Source organism: Lampris incognitus, chromosome 3 (assembly GCF_029633865.1).
Source record: "Lampris incognitus isolate fLamInc1 chromosome 3, fLamInc1.hap2, whole genome shotgun sequence".
In the NCBI taxonomy this organism is placed as follows: Eukaryota; Metazoa; Chordata; class Actinopteri; order Lampriformes; family Lampridae; genus Lampris; species Lampris incognitus.
In genome coordinates this window covers 108,485,356-108,492,955 of record NC_079213.1, presented here as the reverse complement: position 1 = coordinate 108,492,955, position 7,600 = coordinate 108,485,356, and the positions used below count along the sequence as shown (strand labels likewise).

Genomic DNA, 7,600 nt, shown 5'->3' with positions numbered 1-7,600 from the left:
CGGAACCCAAATAATCAGAGCAGAACAGAATCAAACAGAACTCAGCTAAACAGAACGGGACAGAGCATAATAAAAAGAACAGAACGGAACCACAATAATCAGAACAGAACAGAATCAAACAGAACTCAGCTAAACAGAACAGGACAGAGCATAATAAAAAAGAACAGAACGGAACCAAAATAATCAGAACAGAACAGAACAGAATCAAACAGAACGCAGCTAAACAGGACAGGACAGAACAGAATAAAAAAATATAACAGAATCAAATAGAACCAAACAAAAAAGAACCAAATGGAACGGAACAGCACAGAACAGAATATAATCAAGGAGAACAGAACATAATCAAATGGAACAGAACAGAATAAAACAGAACAGAACATAATCAAACGGAACAGAACAGAATAAAACAGAACGGAACCAAACAGAACAGAACAGAATCAAATGGAACAGAACAGAATAGAACAGAACCAAACAGAACAGAACAGAATAAAACAGAACGGAACCAAACAGAACAGAACCAAACAGAACAGAATAAAACAGAACGGAACCAAACAGAACAGAACCAAACAGAACAGAATAAAACAGAGCGGAACCAAACAGAACAAAACCAAACAGAACAGAATAAAACAGAACAGAACAGAATAAAACAGAACAGAACCAAACGGAACAGAGCAGAGCAGAACAGAATAAAACAGAACAGAGCAGAACAGAACAGAATAAAACAGAGCAGAACAGAACAGAATAAAACAGAACAGAGCAGAACAGAACAGAATAAAACAGAACAGAGCAGAACAGAACAGAATAAAACAGAACAGAATAAAACAGAGCAGAACAGAACCAAACAGAACAGAATAAAACAGAACAGAGCAGAACAGAAACAGAATAAAACAGAACAGAACCAAACAGAACAGAATAAAACAGAACAGAGCAGAACAGAACAGAATAAAACAGAACAGAACCAAACAGAACAGAAATAAAACAGAACAGAACCAAACAGAACAGAATAAAACAGAACCAAACGGAACAGAACCAAACAGAACAGAATAAAACAGAACAGAACCAAACGGAACAGGTGAATTGGGCAGAGTGAACCGGACTGACACCGCATGGCAGGCCACGGCAGCTTTCACCGCACTCTCCAGATTGATGTCAGGCTCGACTGGGCGGCTTGTTCCCGAGAGTCACGATGGAGGGAGGAGGCCGAGCTCCCGTCCTCCCCCCCCTGGGCGGCTTGTTCCCGGAGAGTCACGATGGAGGGGGGAGGCTGAGCTCCCGTCCTCCCCCCCTGGGCGGCTTGTTCCAGGAGAGTCACGATGGAGGGGGGAGGCTGAGCTCCCGTCCTCTCCCCCAGTCAAAGGTTGAGCGAGTCTCCAGGACAGAGGCGGAGGAAGTCTCCTCTCCGCTGGCGTCGGGGGCTACGGAATGACAAGGACCTCAGCCAGCACAAGGCTTATGTCTTCTGACAAGTGTGTGATGGGGGCGACTTATCAGGGGCACAGATCCATGGAGACAGCTTATATGACAGCAAGATTGAGTGTGCGTGTGCGTGTGTGTGTGTGTGTGTGTGTGTGTGTGTGTGTGCGCGTGTGTGTGGTAGGCCCGAGGAGCCGCGTGCTTGTTTCAAGTGGTAATGTGTTAGGCTGGATAACAAATTGAGGCCAATTTGATATTGAAAAGCAATTTTTTTTTGTTGTTGTTCCTCAATAACAAATGCACTTAATGATGCAACAAAAGTACAGCGGTGCTTTGTGTTATTATTTTGTGACTGGAGCGTGTGTTTAACCTCATTGGGGGAGCGTAAGAGGCCAATTTGTGTCAAATTAATTCAATAAAGAGAAGCGCTTTGAGGAAAAACGATCAGTTTTGTCATCGTCATCGCGTGAAGCGGTTGCCGCAGCTGAATGTTTATTCCTTAACGCTTTATAGCCTGCAAAGTCGCGCGCGCGTGCGCGTGTCTCCGTGCGTGCATTTCCGGTGCGTAGCGCGCACGCCTGCTTGGCTGCTGAGAACGAAAAGATGAGAAACGTCATTTCCGCCGGCGTGCGTCATCCTCGTGCGTGGGAGCGGCGGCCGCCGCTTGTCGACGGGTTGTGACAAATTGCGATACAATGGGGCTCAGTAGTCATCGTGTGGCGTACACCCCCTCCTTCCTCCCCCCTTCCTCCCCCCTTCCGCCATGTCTCCCAAGAGTTTGGTGATAGATTTCGGAGCTGTAGGTCAATAATGTATTTGATTAAAACAGAATTACATAAAATTTAAAAAAAAAGTTGGCCCCGCAATGTTTTAGCAATTTTTTTTTTCAAATTCTATGCAAAGTTTTGATCATCTCACAGTTGATCGATACTTAAACCAATATGGCCGGGCGCCCGGGGTAGCGTAGCGGTCTATACCGCTGCCTACCAACACGGGGATCGCCGGTTCGAATACCTCCGGCTTGGTCGGGCGTCCCCTACAGACACAATTGGGATGTGGGTATGTGTCCTGGTCGCTGCACTAGCGCCTCCTCTGGTCGGGCGGGGGAAGTTCGGGGGAAATGCAACTTGATTGATTGATTGATTGATTGATTGATTGATCCTCCCACGCGCTACATCCCCCAGGTGAAACTCCTCACTGTCAGGTGAAAAGAAGCGGCTTGCGACTCCACGTGTATCGGAGGAGGCACGTGGTAGTCTGCAGCCCTCCCGGATCGGCAGAGGGGGCGGAGCAGAGACCGGGACGGCTCGGAAGAGTGGGGTAATTGGCCAAGTACAAGTAGGGGGAAAAAAGGGGGGGCAGTATGGTCACATGGCAAAAAATTCTCTCATTATACATTTAAACCCGTTAATGAATTACACCTATTCCTCAAAACAAACGGGAGATACGAGGTATGTTTTCAAAAGGCAAAAAGAAAGAAAGAAATGTCAGCCAGTATTTCAAAAACAAATGTCTGCATCGGTCTTACAAGTCTTCTTTCCCCCTCTAATCTCTTCATCTCTTATTATAAGCCTCGTAAACAGCGGGTTGCCTCGTAAATGAGGAGCGCTGCTGGAATCTCGGCTCTCCGCGTTAGGCCGGTTACTTCCGGTCGCGTCTCGGTTACTTCCGGTCACGTCTCGGTTTCTCCCGCTGAATTCAGCCGCGTGTTAATTTGCCAGGGTGTCTGAAATGGCTGCAGAGGCGTGCTGCATCAAAACAGAAAAGACCAGAAAGAAAGAAATACAACCGTGGAAAGTTACGTTTCAGTCGATACTCCGCAGTTTAAAATGCCCACTTGACGTGATTTGTTATAAGGGGCATAAAAGAGTGAAATTAGCAGGGCCGGCTGTGATGTGTTGACGGTGGCACATTTCAGGAGGCGTGTTATCTGTGAGGCTCTCCTCTAATTGGCCGTGTGATGTTTGATTGATGTGGTTAAGACGCTGTAGGTGGCTGCTTTGTGGAGCCGCCAACAGAAGCACCTGCTATTAACTCCGTCAGTACGCCCTCTTCCTGTGTTACTAATGCTGCGGTGCTCTGCCTCTTCCTCTTCCTCTCTCCCGCCGAGGGGAACGACTCTCTTCTGAGGTCTTCTTCCTCTGCTCTCTCTCTCTCTCTCTCTCTCTCTCTCTCTCTCTCTCTCTCTCTCTCTCTCTCTCTCTCTCTCTCTCTCCTCGCTTGCTCTCTCGCTCTCGCTCTCTCTCTCGCTTGCTCTCTCGCTCTCTCGCTCTCGCTCTCTCTCTCTCTCTCTCTCGCTTGCTCTCTCTCTCGCTTGCTCTCTCTCTTGCTCTCGCTCTCTCTCTCTCACTCTCTCACTCTGTCTCTCTCACCTCTCTCTCTCTCTCTCTCTCTCTCACTCTCTCACTCTGTCTCTCTCTCTCTCTCGCTCCCTCTCTCCGCTTGCTCTCTCTTGCTCCTCGCTCTCTCTCTCTCACTCTCTCACTCTGTCTCTCTCTCTCTCTCTCTCACTCTCTCTCTCTCTCTCTCTCTCTCTCTCTCTCTCTCTCTCTCTCTCTCTCACTCTCTCACTCTGTCTCTCTCTCGCTCTCTCTCTCGCTTGCTCTCTCTTGCTCTCGCTCTCTCTCGCTTGCTCTCTCGCTCGCTCTCTCTCTCGCTTGCTCTCTCTTGCTCTCGCTCTCTCTCACTCTCTCACTCTGTCTCTCTCGCTTGCTCTCTCTTGCTCTCGCTCTCTCACTCTCTCACTCTGTCTCTCTCGCTTGCTCTCTCTTGCTCTCGCTCTCTCTCTCTCACTCTGTCTCTCGCTTGCTCTCTCTCACTCTCTCTGTCTCGCTTGCTCTCTCGCTCGCTCTCTCTCTCGCTTGCTCTCTCTTGCTCTCGCTCTCTCTCACTCTCTCACTCTCTCTCTACTCTCTTGCTCTCTCTCTCATCTCTCTCTCTCTCTCTCTCTCTCTCTCTCTCTCCTCTCTCTCTCTCTCTCCCTCTCTTGCTCTCTCTCTGTCTCTCTTTATCTGTTTTTTTTAACACTGGATCATAAGAAGCTCAATTAACAAAGTTGACATGCGCCTCAGCGGATGCTGCCTCGACTCCAAGCCGGCGTGGGCAAGTGGCGTGTTGACTGGCACGTGTATGGCGTCTTTGAAGTAGCTGGAAATCTAAAAAGCTCTTTGTCTGCAATTCTTGGTTTTGGGAAAATCATTTCTCTGTTGCAGATGGGGCGTGCATATTCAGAGGGATCAGTGTCACGTTAGATTAAACCGAGTGGAGGAAGGAAAGGGGGGGGGGAGAGGAAATTGCGGCAAGTCAGAGATTCAGTTGTAACTTTTCGAACAGCAGAGCTTTGCAAGTTGGCTCGCAAGGTCTTGCAAATAAATGTAATTTAGGTTTAGGATCCGTACTGAATGAGGCATGAAGGACTTTACACAGTTCTCTTCGGGGAGGTCCTTGAAATAACTTTGAGGCCCTATCAACCAAATGTTTTGCACAGCAGGTTATTTTGGTATCTGGGCTAACTGCAAAACACACATTTGATTCTCAATTAGCATCGCCGGTGTTTAGGAAATACGAACTTTAGTTCTTTGTCTGACGCAGTGAAACGCCGGTGCGAATGGTGAGCCACCAGGAGCGAAAACGTTTGCTGAGCTTGGCAATAACACAGCAGTGTTTGATTTTGCTTAACTCGGGGCTATGTTTTCTCTCTCTCTCCATTCTTCTGTTTTTCATCTTTACGGGCTTTAGAAGTTTTAGCCTCCTCTTCTGAGTCTCTTTCGTTGTCTGTTGTTATCGTTCATTTCTTACTGTCTTCAAAAAGACAAACTGGAATGCCTCTTAAAACCACGAGCAGTCCATCCTCTGTCTCGATCCCTCTGTAGTTTGTGTGTATGTGGAGCGTTGCGACGCACAACACAAGGTCGATTTGGTGGATGATCAAGTGTTGGGGTTGGGGAGATGGGGGGGGCGTTTCAAAATGACTGCTATACACGGTAATTGACCTACTTTTTTGGGGGGGGGGCATTGTGGGAGCTGAAGAATTGACCGTTAAAATTTAAAATAGGGAGTCATTGCCCTGCTGGTGTACACAACAACAACAACAACCGAAAACCACCTTTTCCACACACTGGCCAGAATTTGCATCCGTTGCGAGATTGGAAATATGGGGCTAATTTGCATACCCCTGCCCCCAAGCCCCTCCCACTCTAGCCAGTTTAGGTGTCCAACGCTGCCGGTAGAGAAGCAAGGGAATTACACGTGACACATAAATCTCGCCCCACACGCTGCTCAGTAGCTGCCCGCGAGTCTGCCGGCTGAGCGCGGATGCATCGATTTCCGGACGATGTAGTTTAGTGTGACTGGGTCCAATTTATTTAAGAAAAAAGTAATACAGCTACCAGTCAGTTTGAACTCTGTTTTTTGGTCCTATTTTTCTTCATAGTTTGTGTTGATGTGCTTTATGGTCAGAAAATTGGAAAAAAGGTGAGAGAAGACGGAGGCGAGTGTCTGCTGCATGTGTGGCTTCCACTGGGAAGTAAACACCGTGGCACTTTAGTTATCAAGGACTAGTCATCCATCTTTTTCTCCCCCCCCCCCCAATTGTATCCGGCCAGTTACCCCACTCTTCCGAGCCGTCTCGGTCGCTGCTCCACCCCCTCTGCTGATCCGGGGAGGGCTGCAGACTACCACGTGCCCCCCTCCGATACATGTGGAGTCGCCAGTCGCTTCTTTTCACCTGACCGTGAGGAGTTTCACCAGGGGGGCGTAGCGCATGGGAGGATCACGCTATTCACCTCAGCGCCCCCCCCCCCCGCCTCCCCGAACAGGCGCCCCGACTGACCAGAGGAGGTGCTAGCAAGGCTAGATTTACGGATCGGGGCATGCCGGCGAGCGCCCCGGACCACGAAGGGGGCCCCAAAAGGTCAGGGGTATTGTGTTTGCATATAGTAGGGATCCCCAATCATACCCTACAAGGGACGTTTGTTTTGTGATGCCAAATTGTGTTGTACTTTGTCGTCGCCATCCGAATCCAATGCAGGTTGGCATAGCGTTGACTACCATGTTGGGTATTTGCATTAGTTTTACATTTAACAATTTTTAGTATTGTTTGTGTAGCGTATCTGACAGGGCGGCGGCAGCGGGGGGGGGGGGCAATGGACGTGCATGCCCCAGGGCACCCTGATGGGTTAATCCGGCCATGGGCGCTAGTGCACTGACTAGGACACATACCCACAGCCGGCCAATTGTGTCTGTAGGGAACACGCCGGCCAATTGTGTCTGTAGGGAACACCCGACCAATCCAGAGGTAACACCGGGATGCGATCCAGCGAGCCCCATATTGGTAGGCAACGGAATAGACCACTACGTTACCCGGATGCCATCCATCCGTCTTTTAAAATTTTATTTCCGGGTCATTTTCAACTTTACTGTATGAAATGTCTTACTGTTCTTGTACGGCTCTCTGCGTTCAGCCATATTGGAAAGAGCTGTCATGTCACAACTTGGCCAATTCATGCTGCATCTAGAAATCTGACTTCTCCATCTTGATCGTCTGACATAGTAATCAAGTGTTCATGTGGCACTTCCTGCTCAGAAACTCATCAGACCCTAAATCCTACACCACGTGAATGCAGGATTAGTATGCAAGTAAAAAGTACGACGGATTTTCGGAGACACTACGTCATCGTAGAGCCACGCCACTTCCTTTCGGCCCTTTGCAGGTTGATGGTGACACTCTGCGGGTGTGGTTACTGGCATCTTCTTGAAAATCTGAAAGTGACAGTTGATTTTATCTACTTTTATGCTTAGCACATCAAAAGGCAATACTTACATTTAAACAGTTCTGCTGTTCTGCCGCTTGGGTTTGAACCCCTTTTCGCCTTTAATGGTTCTTGTTGTGGAGTATTGCATTGCATTGTGGGGTACTCATGCTAGTGTCCAGTGTGTGCAAACTATGGATGCACTATGACATCCAGGTGTTCTGACATAGTATTTGGGGCCTACAATGGTTTTACTAAAACACTTGCATAGCATTTTAGCATACTGAATAGTCAAGGCTCAGCGTTTTTGGTTTTTATTTTTCAAAGCCATCCAGCATGCCGAATTCCGCCACAAGAGGACACTGTTACATAACCTCACATGAACAGGAACAACTTTTGGATCCGTAGAAATCTGGGTATTTTTCGGTGAAAATCTG

At 48.3% G+C, this 7,600-nt stretch overlaps 1 protein-coding gene across 1 annotated transcript in view; it reads left to right on the top strand.

Moving 5' to 3' along the window:
- brinp3a.1 (bone morphogenetic protein/retinoic acid inducible neural-specific 3a, tandem duplicate 1) overlaps positions 1-7,600 on the top strand; it is a 66,436-nt gene that overhangs the window by 563 nt on the left and 58,273 nt on the right. The gene's annotated exons all lie outside the window — the stretch shown is intronic.